The following is a 16648-nucleotide window of genomic DNA, read 5'->3' as shown; positions in this document are numbered from 1 at the left end:
CCAGACCATTTCCGGAGACCTTCTCCCTTACTTCACCTCGCTCATCAACTTATCCCTGACCGCTGGCTACGTCCCTTCCGTCTTCAAGAGAGCGAGAGTTGCACCCCTTCTGAAAAAACCTACACTCGATCCCTCCGATGTTAACAACTACAGACCAGTATCCCTTCTTTCATTTCTCTCCAAAACTCTTGAACGTGCCGTCCTTGGTCAGCTCTCCCGCTATCTCTCTCAGAATGACCTTCTTGATCCAAATCAGTCAGGTTTCAAGACTAGTCATTCAACTGAGACTGCTCTTCTCTGTATCACAGAGGCGCTCCGCACCGCTAAAGCTAACTCTCTCTCCTCTGCTCTCATCCTTCTAGACCTATCGGCTGCCTTCGATACTGTGAACCATCAGATCCTCCTCTCCACCCTCTCCGAGTTGGGCATCTCCGGCGCGGCCCACGCTTGGATTGCGTCCTACCTGACAGGTCGCTCCTACCAGGTGGCGTGGCGAGAATCTGTCTCCTCACCACGCGCTCTCACCACTGGTGTCCCCCAGGGCTCTGTTCTAGGCCCTCTCCTATTCTCGCTATACACCAAGTCACTTGGCTCTGTCATAACCTCACATGGTCTCTCCTATCATTGCTATGCAGACGACACACAATTCATCTTCTCCTTTCCCCCTTCTGATGACCAGGTGGCGAATCGCATCTCTGCATGTCTGGCAGACATATCAGTGTGGATGACGGATCACCACCTCAAGCTGAACTTCGGCAAGACGGAGCTGCTCTTCCTCCCGGGGAAGGACTGCCCGTTCCATGATCTCGCCATCACGGTTGACAACTCCATTGTGTCCTCCTCCCAGAGCGCCAAGAACCTTGGCGTGATCCTGGACAACACCCTGTCGTTCTCAACTAACATCAAGGCGGTGGCCCGTTCCTGTAGGTTCATGCTCTACAACATCCGCAGAGTACGACCCTGCCTCACACAGGAAGCGGCGCAGGTCCTAATCCAGGCACTTGTCGTCTCCCGTCTGGATTACTGCATCTCGCTGTTGGCTGGGCTCCCTGCCTGTGCCATTAAACCCCTACAACTCATCCAGAACGCCGCAGCCCGTCTGGTGTTCAACCTTCCCAAGTTCTCTCACGTCACCCCGCTCCTCCGCTCTCTCCAATGGCTTCCAGTTGAAGCTCGCATCCGCTACAAGACCATGGTGCTTGCCTACGGAGCTGTGAGGGGAACGGCACCTCAGTACCTCCAGGCTCTGATCAGGCCCTACACCCAAACAAGGGCACTGCGTTCATCCACCTCTGGCCTGCTCGCCTCCCTACCACTGAGGAAGTACAGTTCCCGCTCAGCCCAGTCAAAACTGTTCGCTGCTCTGGCCCCCCCAATGGTGGAACAAACTCCCTCACGACGCCAGGACAGCGGAGTCAATCACCACCTTCCGGAGACACCTGAAACCCCACCTCTTTAAGGAATACCTAGGATAGGATAAGTAATCCTTCTCACCCCCCCCCCCCCCTTTAAGATTTAGATGCACTATTGTAAAGTGACTGTTCTACTGGATGTCATAAGGTGAATGCACCAATTTGTAAGTCGCTCTGGATAAGAGCGTCTGCTAAACGACTTAAATGTAAATGTAGTAGGGTCGCAACAGATGCGATATTTACATTGAGGTTAGACCATACGTTTGCTTCCACCGAAGCAGGTGGCTGGGCCACAAAAACCACTGAACCACAGTGGAAGTAGTGCATTGGGAAGAAATGAACTCACTCTCACAACCTGGCAGTGAGTTAACCATGCATTCCTGTGTGTAAAGATCTCTGCATACTCTCTGCCCTCCACGTTTTGACTTTTAACTCTCAAAATCTGCTCCAGTCATGCCTCTCCTTTAACCCAGCTGTAGCTGAATGAAGTGATTTCATAGTTTGTCCGCAGGTACTCTGGGGTCCTTTTGTGTGGTTCAATGCAGTCACAGCTGCCTGTTTAAAATGGCTGTGCCAGACGACGGAACCTGTTGCTAATTTACCAGATACTTCTTTCCTGCCTGTGGGCACATAGTTGAAATCATTCTCTCTCTGTGTTTTCACATGTTGGTCATTTTAAAAGGCACACTGTTATCAGCCACCAGTGGCAATTGAGCTCACAAGCATGAGCCGTAAAGAAACCCTCAAGGTAATCACCTAGCTTTAAAGTTTAATGTGAATATCCTGCTTATGAGGGGAATTGTATCCAAAAAAAACTTGTTTTCATGTCAAATCACATTTTGTAAGCCTGAGGGAATAGGCAATTTGGGGTGTCTGTGAAATGTTAGTCAAATATTGACAGGGAGGAAAGTATCCCTGTGGCCTTAGCAGGATTTAAGATGCTTTCTCACTCTGAGAATGTGCTGATGCGACATTCTTTTTCTCTAGTCCATGAAAACCAACTGTCCTGGCTGGCTTAGAGCGTAATGGTCTGCATCCCAAATGCCACCATATCCCTATTTATTCAACTACCTTTACCGGAGCCCTAGAAAAACGACATAGGGAATAGGGTGCCATTTGGGATGCAGGCATGGTGTGTTTGGTGACCTCTCTCCAGAGATGCAGGGTTGACAGCAGACCAGAGCTATAGATGCTCAGACGGAGGTGTCATGGCCGACTACCTGAGGGCTGTGACACTCGACAACGCTTGGTAAACATGGTCAACTAACGTAAGTGTAACGTAGTAATAACGTGATTTGGTGCTTTTGTTTCCACTCTTCCTTCAGATGCACAGAGAGGTGATGTATGGCAGCAGAGATGGCCAGCACCCCCCAATGCGACAGCTCTCCATGGGCCCCCCTCCACACCACCCCATGCAGGGCTCCCTGTCCCCACCCACGGCCCACTCCCTGCCCCCCTCGCCCTCCCGGATCCCCTTCGGCCCGCGCCCGGGGTCCATGCCCGGCACTGCCACCATGCCACGGGAGCGCATTTCCAACGCCACCCCTCCCACACGATCTGTGTCCCCCTGCCCCAGCGCCATCCTGGAGAGGCGGGACGTCAAGCCCGACGAGGACCTGAGTGCTATGAGTCCCAGCCTATTGAGGGGTGGAGAGGGGCTGTACGCTGACCCATACTTGCTCCTCAACGAGGGGAGAATGGGCCACGGCCTTGCCCATGGAGGGCACCCTCCTGCTGGGGACATTGTGGACCATGGCAGCCTGGCTGGATACCACCGAGTCTCCATCCGCTCCACAGGCTCCTACAGCGGGCCCAGCCCCACCGAGGCCATGGAACAACCGTCACTCTACCGCCAGAAGTCCAGGAAGTATGGAGACAGCCAGCTGCCTACACTGGGCTCCAAGACCCCACCCCCCTCACCCCACAGGATGGCAGAGGTGAGGATGATTGACATCCACGGGGCGCCACCCCCTCCCAGCGGCATTCCCCAAGAGCGCTCCTCGCCTGTTCGCCAGTCCTTCAGGAAGGAGGAAGTGGTGAAAAGCAGAAGCAACATGGCGTCTCCAGTCATCCCGGACCTCCAGGGTGGTCACGGCCCTATCCCGCCAGCCAACGACCCCCAGACACGGTAAGCCAACCCAGGGGGACCTGAGGTGGGGCGGGGGCTCAGTGAAAGGGTCTGATACTGCATGGGGGCATAGATGAACTAACATTGCATCCTTGTACCACCCTAACAGTAACCGTGGGCTGCACTGTTTTAATCTTAACTCTGACTGTCTCATCATCAGCACGGCAGGGCAGAGACATCTCAGTTGTCTGCCCTGTCTCACAGATACACACACACACACTGCGTGTCTGGTCCGCCCTGTCAAGGTCATCACATTTAGCACAGGGGGCTATAACACTGTATTATGAATATACGTATTGACTTTTATCTAGATCAATTTGGGCCGTGTGTGTGACCAGCTCTTTTGATATGAATAGCTTATCCCTAGTCCTAAAACCTTGGAGTGAAGAGTTGAAGAGGGATGTTTTACTCAGTTGACTTAGTTGACTCTGTAAACCAGGCCAGTGCAGTAATGGAATAGCACTTCAAGCCCCCTATCCAGACTGTATATCTATAACTCTTCGTCTGCATGCCCCGTGTACATCGTCTGTTAGCCCTGCACTCCGGCAGTCATCCCTGTGGCTATTTCAACCTGGCTCGTTCTGTTTCACTAAAGGACAGAACACACAAGCACAAGAGAGGGCGTGAGGGACATACTCCAGCCATACAATTATTTATGGTTTCATTGGAATGCATTAGACCGGATGGCTATGGGGGTGAGGGGGCTATGTGTGTACTGCTTAGGAAAACCAAAGCAAATATTGGCCAGGTTGGATAAGACCCGGGCTTCCTGAAAGCCGAATCAGGGGGAACAGATCACTAGGACCACCTGCATGGCACAAACACCATGGACTGTGTCCCAAATGGCACCCTATTCCCTTTCAAGTGCACAGTCCTTTGACCAGGGCCCGCATAGGCAGATAGCCTGGTGGTTAGGAGAGTTGGGCCAGTATCCAAAAGGTCACTGGTTTGAATACCCAAGCCGACTAGGTGAAAAATCTGTCAATGGTCCCTTGAGCAAGGCACTTAACCCCAAGTCACTCTGGATAAGACTGTCTGCCAAATGACTCAAATGTAACATATATTTGGGACATTCCCATCTTAAATGGGTCTGGGGGAAAAGGAGTAAAGGAATTTCTGTGGAAAGGTACTTAATAATGTACAACAAACAGGGTAGCTTTGTTCACTTACTTTATACTCTATAACTACGGAGTGGCCTTCAAGCATGAGTTGTACTTACACGCACAAACACTATTCCGTATAGGCACGGTGCTCTATAATGGCTATATAGGCACAAGAAACTTTTCTCTTTGGGCTTTGCATTTCAGTGCCCCGGGGGAGACATAGCTAAGTGTCTGTTTCTCAACAGTACATTGCCTGGCCGCAATATACAGCACTATCAGGATCAGTCATTTCTCTTGTCCTCATCTAGCCCCATCCAGCGCCCTCCCCTCCCCTCCCCTTCCGTGCCATTTAGATACGTGATGACATGTGAAAAGACAGTGCTCCTCTATGTCTGAGCCTCACTGGTCAACGAGCAATCACCAAGCATAAGGATCCCTATTCAACCCTGTGCTTGGTTTTCTTCACATTGCCGATCCTGCCAGAGTAATATGAGAATTGATGAGTTTGTCTTCTCTTTCTCGTCCAGGCGCCCGACAACCAGTGACGCAGTCTATTGTTTTATCCACAATGTGCCCACTAAGGTCCAACTCATCTCAACCTCTGGGCTAAATCTACTAGACAGCCCTATCTTGTATTCAGAAATTCAGACTAGCCCACTCTTGTTTTTCTAGACTATTCCAGGCAGACTCCAGGAGGGCAAAACAGGCATTCTAAAGTGGTTGTATTTATTACACTGTGTAAGCTAGGATATAAAGTTTATTTTTGCCTGAATGGAGCCGTCACTACCTGTAGCACTGTATTTTGACAGCTTGGAACACTTACTTTTGGCCAGATATTGCTTTAAAAGTGCATTTAACTGTTATATAGCATAGCATTCTGTTATATAGCAGAAATCAATTAACTTCTATTCTCACTATCCAGTACATGACTTACTCCTTGTGTTTTTCATTTTATATCGCTAATTTGATTTCTAAGCAACCACGTCTGGCATGGAAACAATGCAGGTAGTAGTTAGGAAGTAACTCCTAACTTAAAAAGTACTTATAACTTAAATGTCAAAAATGCCACCGCCTAGAATGCCCCATTTTTAAAAGCTTGATATTCTGATGTTTCCTGCAGAGAGCGAATGAAGGCTATGGAGCAACAGATTGCCAGCTTGACTGGTCTTGTTCAGCATGCACTTTTAACGTCCCCAAACACTAGTGGCACCAACGAGGCTCTCAGGTAAGCAAGAAGATAAAGTGAGGCAGCCCCAGCCAAAGTGGAAAAAGATCATCGCAAATAAACTAGCTCTCACTTTTAGCCATCTGAGCCAGCCTAGGTAAACAGAACATTGTCAGGAGGAAATAGGGTGCACAAGGGGTCTGATATTACCTCCATTTATTCTCCAAAATGGCTGCATCTATAGGTTGATATGGCTGCAGTTGACCTTTGCATTTCAACCTACTCTGTGGAGATCTTGTGCTAACTGTGTTTGCTTGGGTTTACAATGAACCATCTCAATGAATGCACGATGAGTGGAATGAACATGGGATGATTTACTATGGGAACAGACTGCTCCTAACAGCCATCATGTTAACATGTCCCTCTGTCAGTCTGCCCAATCATACGTATGGCTGTCTATACGGCTTTTACTAATATGTATCAACCCTAACTGAAGGACAGTGCCCAGGGTTTTTTATTGAATCTCTTATATCGTAATTCAACAGAATTCATAGGTCTCTTTCTCTCACTCTATGTCTCCGTGCGTGTGCGTGTGCGTGTGCGTGTGCGTGTGTGTGTGTGTGTGTGTGCGTGTGCGTGCGTGCGTGTGTGTAGCGAACGACCCATGAAGACATCAAGACAAGCGTCTCCGGTTCAGAGTGCACACAGTGCAGGTCAGGACCACTATTACCCTTCTGCATGTATCACATCATGAACTGAGTCCCTACATTGTTCCCTATTCCCTATATAGTGCCCTACTTTTCACTTGAGCCCTATGAGCTTTCCTATGGGGCCAGGTAAAAAAATGGTGCACTATATAGGGAATAGGTTGGCATTTGGGATGCAGCCATGATCTACTTCACAATGCAGTTTTCTGTTGCATATCCACGTTTTCCCCATGATGCATTGCACAGACAAGTCTCTCATGTTAATGTCACTCAACAGTCTGCCGTATGCTCTCCCCTACCGCTCCACTAAAACTGTCAGTGAGTCAGTCACAGACCAGCTTACTTTACTCTTCGCCAAGTCCCCCATATTCCCCCTCAAATCCACTCTTCTCATACAAAAACAGCAAACCTAATATGTGCTGCTGAAAAACAAGAGCAGTGTATTGTTTCTTCATCCCCGCCAAGATGATTCAATCTCGTCTGGCTAACAGTCTGCGCAGATGTGGGTTCGATAAAAGAAATGCAATCCGGAGGGCGGCGGAAGGAAAACAGAGCGGTATTTATCTGTCTGCTGCCGAAGCAGTTCCTTACATCTTAGCGATACACTTCTTCTTCTTCTTACACCACGCTGATACAATCTGCTGTGTCACGTGTGTGTGTGTGTGTGTGTGTGTGTGTGTGTGTGTGTGTGTGTGTGTGTGTGTGTGTGTGTGTGTGTGTGTGTGTGTGTGTGTGTGTGTGTGTGTGTGTGTGTGTGTGTGTGTGTGTGTGTGTGTGTGTGTGAATTTCAATCTCTTCAACACCAAAAAGACTGTTCATGTCTCACAGGATTTCCCTTCGTTTATCGTTCCCCCGCATCAAATGCATGAACAATTTACATATTTCTCTTGATTCCTCAGACTCTCTTGTTGTTACTTCATAATCTCCATCACAAAAACACCCTCTCAGTCTCCAAACAGTGGATGTATCCTAAATGGCACCCTATTGCCTAAAAAAGTGCACTACTTTTAACCAGAGCCCAATGGGCCACTTGGTACGCAGACAGTAAAACAGGAACTGCTTTCTTCCGAACCTGCACTTCAGGTCTGTGCTGCTGTCATCCACTATGAGAGGACTGTGGTGAATGTTGGAGGGCGATTACACAGTGACAATAGCAGTGTGTTCCTTAGCCCCACAGCAGGGCTGTACTATGGCTGTATCCCAAATGGCACCCTATTCCCTTTATAGTGCACTAACTATATAGGGAATAGGGTGCCATTTGGGATGTAGATCTACTCTGTTTGGAGGGAGCTTAGAGTGCTCTCTCTCTCTCTCTCTCTCTCTCTCTCATTTCCTCGCAACATTCCTCTCTTTTCATTGTTCCGACACTGGACAGGGACTTTTTCACTTCCGCTAAGGGACTTCAGTGGCTTATACAACACCGCATTGGAACTTAAAGTGCCACTCCCACAACAAGCGCCCGGGAGACACTCTTCGACCTCTGTCGGTGTTCAAAGGTCATACTACCGCACTCTGAATGTGAGGAACAGCGTCATTTTATTCAACTCGAGTTACTGTCAGTGCAGGCTGCAGAGGGCATAGCATGTAAAGAGTAATTATCTTGTCAGTCTGACCGTCTCCGAGGCCAGAGGACATGACTGGCGGTTGTTTTCGACGGCAGGCGAACCCGTCTCCTGTCTCCCATTACTCACAGTGATTTGAAATGGTCTGCGTACCAAATGCCTCTCTATTCCCAATACAGTGGACTGTTTTTGACCAGAGCCCTAAAGTCTCTGGTCAAAAGTAATGCACTACATAGGGAATAGGGTGCCAATTTGGGATGTAGATATGGTGAGTTTGGCGGTCGGCCGTGTGCTTCTGTGGGCAGGCGCCACAGGAAGCACAGAGATGTGTGAGGCGAGGGCTAGCCAGGCCAATGACTCACAGAGGTTACTTTTCAAATGACACCCTATTCCCTATATAGTGCACAACCTTTGACCTGGGCCCCTATGTATGACCTGCTTCCCTATGGGCCCTGGTCAAAAGGAGAGCACTACATAGGGAATAGGATGGTATTTGGGACGTAGACAGACAGAAGGCAGAAGGTGAAAAGGAGGAGCGAGAACCTTACTCCCTCCTTTCAATCGCAGAGGAGGAGAGGAATTACATTTTAACGTGCCTGTGCACTTTTGACTGTTTGATATTTCCTTTTCTGTTAATGAGGGAGTAATGTATTGCCTATTTCCTCCAAAGTCTGCAGTGTTGCTCAATGGTTTAGATGCATTTTCACACACCGGTTATTGTTTTGATTCTGTTTTCATAAAGCTGGCTAGAGGGCTCATCTTTATGGAAAGTGAGCCTTCTATCCAACTCTGTTTTCTTGTAGAACTGACTAGCTTGTAGGGGTTTTAAATGTGGCTATTTGATTTGATGTCATTCAGGAGGTTCCCCTATCCTAGCACCCAAAAGTGCCGCACTCCCCTCTGAGAGTGGCTCCACTCCTGCACTACCAGGCTCTGCCCCCTTTCAGGCCAACCTGTTCCAGTTCAAGAAGAATGTCTCGGACCTTCGGCTGCAGCTCCATCAGATGAGACAGCTGCAGGTAACACCCGTGATGCTCTAGGAGTGGGATTAGGTTTCTCCTAGACTCTGATCTTGGGTCCATTTTGCATTTTCCCCCACTAATGGTTAAGGTTAGGATTGGGATAGGGGAAGCTAATCCTAGATCTGTACCTAGGGGAAACTTCACTCCGGAGCCCCTATCTACTTTTATTGGCTATCAATTTGATATCAGCTGTCAATCAGCTGTCAATCCACCCCCTCTATCTGGATTGGTTAAGAAACCGAACTCTTTCTTTCTCATTAATCAATGGAAGGGAATTATGCCACCAGATACAATCAAAGAATGGTGTTCACTCCTTGAGGTGTGTGTGTGTGTGTGTGTGTGTGTGTGTGTGTGTGTGTGTGTGTGTGTGTGTGTGTGTGTGTGTGTGTGTGTGTGTGTGTGTGTGTGTGTGTGTGTGTGTGTGTGTGTGTGTGTGTGTGTGTGTGTGTGTGTGTGTGTGTGTGTGTGTGTGTGTGTGTGCGTGTGTGCGTGTGCGTGATAACGTGTGTATATTCATGTGTGTGTTACCTAGCTCCAGAACCAGGAGGCTCTATGTGTGCAGCTGAAGCGGGCTGAGCAGGAGATCAGCATAAAGTTGGCGGAGGCCATGAAACATCTGGAAGACCCAGTCCAGAGACAGAGAGTCCTGGTGGAGGAGGACAGACGCGAGTACCTGGGCTCGGAGGAGAGAGTACTCAACCAGCTAGAGTAAGAGGGAGAGAGCGGGTCCACAACAAACACATCAACAACCATTCCGACCATGAGAATCCCATTTCCTGACTACCACACAACAGCTTTTAGAATTTATTTTACTGGGTTATATTAAGTAGTGCAGATGATACTCTAAAACAAACAAAAAAGTGCTTGTTGGTACAAAAATGTTTCATGTTGTCCCTGTAGAACCCAACGGGGTTTGAATTGGTGGTTTTGCCCTGGCACTACACTGCTGATTCCAAGTATCAGCTCATCATCAAGCTTTGATGATTTTAATCAGGTGTGTACTGCGAAGGCAAAAACAAAAATGTGCACCCCTTTGGGTCGCCAGGACCAGAATTGAGAAGCACTGCTGCAGGAGAACCCTTTTTCTTTGGCTTCAGTTATTTGAATAACCCTCTGTGTAGCCATTTGTCTGATTCTTCATTACACTGTTCCAATCAGAGGGTTCTTCATTTCACTGTAAAAAAAAAAAAGTCCCGGCTACTGGTTGCAGTGAAAATACGGTAAATATACAAAAAGTTACTTTATTTTTGGAGCCGGAATAAGGTATTATTGATGTAAGGGACAGTATGATGCTGTATTCTGATTACATAGGAGTCAACCTCACTTGGGATTTGGACTCTTCTTTACAGTAATGTAATGTTAAAGCAAAGTTTATTTGAAATTTACGGTAACATACTGTACTTTTTTTTACAGCAACTTACAGGTAAGGCTGCCGGTAAGATGCCATTAAAAACAAGTTACGGGTTTTACAGTCTAGTGAATACAACCCAGGTGTTATTGGCAACTGCAAGTACACACCCTCCAAATTGCCCACAGGTTTGAACAGGCAGACCATGTCTGTCTCAATTGAGCCCAGCAGTCACTGAACAATAAGACCAGGCAGCCTGGGCAGGCAATTATTCACAGCATTCTCTTAATTTAATTCACTCATCGCAGCTTGCCAATTGGGAACATTAATTTAATCCTTTTAATTCTGTTGTTTAACAGGCAAGGTCAGAGTGCTGCCTGGGTAGACAGTGGTAAACATATTCCCTGATCTCCATCACGATAGGAGCGTTGTCTGAACATTGGTCTTCTGGGGAATCAGACATGCGCAGGGCGTTGAGCGCTGGATTCAGCTCAGTGTTTTCCTTGGTGCTTTGCCAGGTCTTACTCAGCAAAGGCCTGCAGTAGTGTTTTAAATAAGGCTAGCTAATGAGCTTTGTTTGGCTTAGGGGGGATTGTGGTGTGAAAAGACGCAGCCTTCTTCTCCGGAGAGAAGACCCAATTTAATATGACCTGGGAGAGTGAGCCTGGGACTCCTTAAAAAAAAATACTTTGGGAAGAAATGAGGCGACAAACGACCAAGGTTGAAATAGGTCTGTTTATCATTGTTAGCACTACTGTAACAAGGCCCTTTAAATCTAAAGGGCTGTAACATGAGGATGCTGCCAACATGGAGGATTTGAAACGAAGGACAGTGGAGGTGTTGTGTTTTGCGTTACTTTTCACAAATGTCAGCAGACCTATAGGGTTTTCCGTAGTTCTGAACACATGGTTTTTCTGCATTGCCATTCCTTGGCTCGAAACCGACTGGCCATAGGGCGGCTCATGCAAAAGCGAGATGGGTTGGTCCATCTTTAGCCCACTGGGTGGGGGGGGGGGGGGGGGTTCAGTCTGTCCCTGGTCATTCCTATTTATTTCCAGCCTGTTCCGTTCACCAGTCATCACGAGCCTGCCAAGGAGTCTAGATCTGAACCAGCTGTCAGCACTCAGCCAGTGATTCTACTACCCTTGAGCAATAGAGAAAGATGAGAGAGAGTTGAGTGCCCATTAAGCTTCCTCAAATAGATGATCCCTGGGATATCTTGCATGTTTGTCAAGCCATCAACAGTGTATTCTAAACAGTGTATTCTAATGCTGCACCATTTCATCGATTCACACTATAGAAATTTACTTTCTAAAGTCCTGTATAGGTTATTTTAAGAAGAAAGAGATGCTTCCCCCCCCCCGCCGGCTCTTCAGTTGAATTTTTCCATAGTCATCATCAAGAGGCTCTTCACATAAGAGGAACACTCTTTTGACAGCAGCTGTACAAAAAAAAAAACGTACTCCTCTCAAGGGAATCCGGTCACAAAGAATCTAAATGTTTTGTTCTCCTGCAGTCCAGAGCGCCACACAATGCGATCATCTACCCAACACATGTCCTCTTGGAGTCGACTGCTCAGAATGCAGAGTACAGTGTTATCAAAACAATAGGGACTCTACCTAGGAAAGTTGTTGCACAAATAAGCGTGGACGCAGTTGAGGTTTTGGGAAGTAACCCAATCCAGTCGGAGCGGACTCCCACAGAGGAAGTGACTGAGAGAGTCCACTTTTGGTCATTAAGGTGAAAGGGCCGACGTCCCTACGGCCCAGATGGTTTTTAGAATATGAACATTGTTGGATTTGATCTGTTTGCCCTCTCACTTTTCAGTTGTCATTCAGCTCAAACTGGTGCTCGCTGTGTGCCAGTAAGGTTCAAATGAGTATTGTCTGCCCTCTAGTGTTGGTGTGCAGTCAGTGTTTTCTGGTGACACATCAAGCATGCAATCTCAAGTCTATTATGGTGATATGTCGGCATCACCAGTATGCCAGGGATTTGATGGTGCCGTCTTATCTCATTTGGTAGCTGTGGAGATGAAATTAGGGTAACGATTGATTGGGCTTTTCCAGATGCTCAAAGCGCTTACATAGTAAGAGGGAAACTCACCTCATCCACCCACCAATGGGTGGCAACCACTCGGGTGATGCACGGCAACCAGTTGTGCCACAAACCTCACCACATATCAGCTCGTATAGTGGAGAGGTGAGGAGTGATATACCAATTAGGAGTGGTGTTTTGAATGTTTGCTCTCTCTGTCGTGTGTGCGTGTGTGCGTGCGTGTGTGCGTGTGTGCGTGTGTGCGTGTGTGTGTGCGTGTGCGCGTGTGTGTGTAGGGAACTGGAGCATTACGTGGACACTCTGAAGAGGGAGACCAGCTCGGCGGGGGCTCACAGAGCTGTGACACTGAAGCATGTGGAAGAGGGGGCTGTTAGCCTCAGGAGAGTGGGAGAATCTCTGGCAGGACTCAGAGGTAAGACTGCCCGTACAGTGTAGTCTACTTTAAACAGACACAATATATTAGATGATGTGCATTGCCATGGATTCCATAGGTTTCCATGTGCTATGGTTTTCAGTTACAGGTAAGATAATATCATTAACACAATACTACAAAAAAGGTGCATTTCCTTTGTTGAATAGCAGTCACATTCCATTAAAGCAGCACATTAATACATTTGTCCTCCAATGAAGGGTGGTGGTAAAAATGTTAAATATATATTTTTCTAGTATATATATATTTTTTGACATGTTTTCTCAGGAGAGTTCCCGCCACTGCAGACCAGGATGCGTTCTGTCCTGAGGGTGGAAGTGGAGGCAGTTAAGTTCCTCAAAGAGGAGCCCCACAAACTGGACAGCATGCTGAAGAGAGTCAAGTGCCTCACGGAGACACTCAGCAGCCTGAGGAGGTACAGGAACCCGGGCGGGACGGACGGAGGGAGGGTTGGGGGGGTGTTCCGATTCTCCACCCTTCACCTGAAGTGTGCACTCGTTCCTACCTTGCTCGTGCATTTAAAAGCATTGTACTGGTGAAAGCTTTCCTCACAGCAGTTCATTCTTTTCTAAATCCATGAGGAGGAGTGTACACTTCGAAAAAGACGGGTAGAGAATTGGAATGTAGCCAGAACAAGACAAAAGGTCAGATCAAAGTAAATGAAGTGAATTAAAGTGAAAAGAAATGTTTTAAAAAACTCTGTGGCCCGACGTCGTGGAGTGATGGGGAGCGGTTAAGAGAGAGTTGGTGGAAAACAGAAGTTTCCAGAGAAGTCAGACCGTCGGGCATATGACAATAGTGTATGAGACGCTAACCGTTGAATACGCTGGCGTGAGGTTGGCTCCGCAACGCGACTCCCTGCAGCACCCCATTTCAATATAAATATAAACAGCATCAATTTTACACAGGGTGCACCATGCGGCCAAACTCATCTATATTACCTCGTCCTCTTCGTGAGCTTCTCTCCCCGCATGTCAGAGATGATTACACCCACTTTGGTGTTGGATTTGGGCCAAATCCACTTTGTGAGATTTATAGTATTTTCAGGCTAGACAAGCCAAGTTAAAGTAGTTCTATCAAACTCCAAAGTTCTGTATGCACTGTTCTGTGTTCTGACGTTAGGAGTTTTGAAGCATTCGTTCATGGCTCCATGGCATATGTCATCATAGGTATGTTTTACCTTAGTGAGATACTAATTGTTGCAGTTTGGATGAACTAGTGTTTGTGCTCACTATACGTTCCCAAAGGAGATCCACTTGGGGGGGGATCCACTTGGAAATGTAAAAAGAAATCCCAGGAGTGAACACATATTCCAGAATCCTGCTACCAGGGTTTCGGGAAAGTAACCTTAATATTGTCTATCCGGCCCTCTCTGCCCTACAGATGTGCTACAACCCCAATAGAGAGCAGCCCGGCCACCAGCACCATGGTGGACCCATACCCCCCCGCGGAGCCTCCAGCCTCCCCCTCGGCCCTGCCCGAGCCCCAGATCTCCTCCATTAGGTCTGAGGTGGTCATGCCCTCCTGCCCTATGGTCATCCACCACGTCCAGAGCTCTCCAGTCCACATTCAGCAATCCCAGCAGTCTGCAGCCCTGCTGGTCCAGCCCAGTCCCCCCATAACCCACAGCCAGGGCCGGGACTCCCCCAGCTCAGCCAAGGGCTCCACAGGCACCGCCTCGTCCTCCAACTCCAACCCCTCCAGCCACGGGGGAAGCCCTGCCCAGCAGAAGAAGACCCCTGCTGCCACTGCTGCAGCCAACCAAGAGCTGCCCACCCAGGCTCTGGTCAATAACGGCAGGAATGGGACAGGGAACTTCTTCATCGAGGAGATTCACACCAAGAGCAGCAAGAGCAAAAACAGGGCCATGTCTATAAAGGTAAGCCCTATGGAAGTTATAGTGCATTTCAGTCTTCAATCTATCATCTGTGACATCTCATATCAGATTTCCCCTAAGGGGAAATGTCTGTTTCTCTTCCCTTCACTGCTCTCTCTCTCTCCCTCAATCTTCCCTCCTCTCTCTTGCCCTCCACAGGCAGCAGAGAAAGAGTGGGAGGAGCGAAAGCAGAACATGGGCCACTATGATGGGAGGGAGTTTGAGAGGATCCTGGATGAGGCCCAGGCCAACATGATGAAGGGCATCCCCTGTCGGGAGGTGCCAAGCGAGGGGGAGGCCTCTGCAGTGACCCCTGCTACCCTGGAGGACCAAGTGAATTCCCCCAAGCCTGTGGCACCAACCACGGGTAGGGAGAGTTATTTTACGAAACTACCTGACACACTTAACATATTCCACTACTAAAAAAAATACTTTTGGACATCTTTTTTTGTTCTTCAGGAAAATGACCCTTTTGTCATTTTCATGTAGGCCTTATTGTTGACCTTGTGTGTGTGTTTGTCTATTACAGAAGAGACTCCGCCTGAGCCCAGCTCAGAGAAACCAGCCATAGCCAAGCCTGCTGGTCCTGAGAAACTCCCCAAGCCGGCACTAGAGAAGCCCACAGACAAAGTGGGCAAAGTCAGCTTGGAGGCCAGCAAGTCTCCTCCCCCTCCTCTGCCCAGAAAGACCTTCTCCAGCTCTGGAATGACCACCACTCGGTCTGGAGAGGTGGTCTACACCAGCAGGAATGAGTCTGCCTCGGGACAGGTCAGTCCGTCATGTAGTCTAGCTGCAGGCTAGTCTGCGGTCAACTAGCACTGGTCCAGGGCATCACGTGTGGCTTGCAAACACAGACTTCAGCATCAGCAAGCTGCATGTAACGTTCTGGACCAGAGGGAGTGGTAAACCACAGACATGGCTTCTACGTGACATGGGGAGAGGGGACAGTTTAAGGACAGTTTTATCAAGCAATATCATTTATATACCTTGGAATGGGCTATGTTGATCTGACTCTTGTGGTAAATAACAGTGATGCTAGTATTTGAGTCATATTAAATGTCGCTATTAACCCGCTTCCCCCATTCACATCTAAACCAGGAGGAAGAGGAGGCTGAGGTCCCAGCTGCCCAGCGCAAACCCACCAAGATCCCCCCAGAGACCACGCCTTTCACCCCTGCCCCCGTTGCTGCCTCAGCCATCCACGAGGAGGACGACGAGGGGGACAAAATCATGGCAGAGCTCCAGGTAAGACCCATACATTCAACAGCTGCTGTACATTTACTCCCACACACACACACATACTTCATACTATACTATGCAATACTATATTGATCAAATAGGACCACTGGGAAATACATCCACATCCACACTAATGACTGTTCTATCTCTCTTTCACTATGGGAGTGGGTCCTCTATTCCTTCCTTTCCTGGTGGTTGGGTTACCTTCACTTTGCAGAGGATGGATGCAGTCCTTTACAAAATCAGAATTAGCCATGGTCTTACCCCTAGAAAGTTTAACCATTCGGCCACCACAGCACTAGGTTAATAGTATACAAGCCGTATCAAACCAGCACCAGGCTCAGTGTCTTTAGGAGAAGCATTTTCTCCACTTAACTGCCGGGTACTCTACAGTCGTGGCCAAAAGTTTTGAGAATTACACATATTAATTTTCACAAAGTCTGCTGCCTCAGTTTGTATGATGGCAATTTGCATATACTCCAGAATGCTATGAAGAGTGATCAGATTAATTTAAATGAATTGCAAAGTCCCTTTTTGCCATGCAAATCAACTGAATCCACAAAAAAAGCATTTCCACTACATTTCAGCCCTGCTACAAAAG

General features: G+C 48.1%; 1 pseudogene; it reads left to right on the top strand.

Moving 5' to 3' along the window:
* Positions 1-16648, top strand: part of LOC123991097 — a 57341-nt pseudogene that overhangs the window by 30322 nt on the left and 10371 nt on the right.

The sequence above is a fragment of the Oncorhynchus gorbuscha genome, linkage group LG12 (genome assembly GCF_021184085.1).
Source record: "Oncorhynchus gorbuscha isolate QuinsamMale2020 ecotype Even-year linkage group LG12, OgorEven_v1.0, whole genome shotgun sequence".
Classification (NCBI taxonomy): Eukaryota; Metazoa; Chordata; class Actinopteri; order Salmoniformes; family Salmonidae; genus Oncorhynchus; species Oncorhynchus gorbuscha.
The sequence above is the reverse complement of the archived record's forward strand: the minus strand, read 5'-3'. Positions and strand labels throughout refer to the sequence as shown.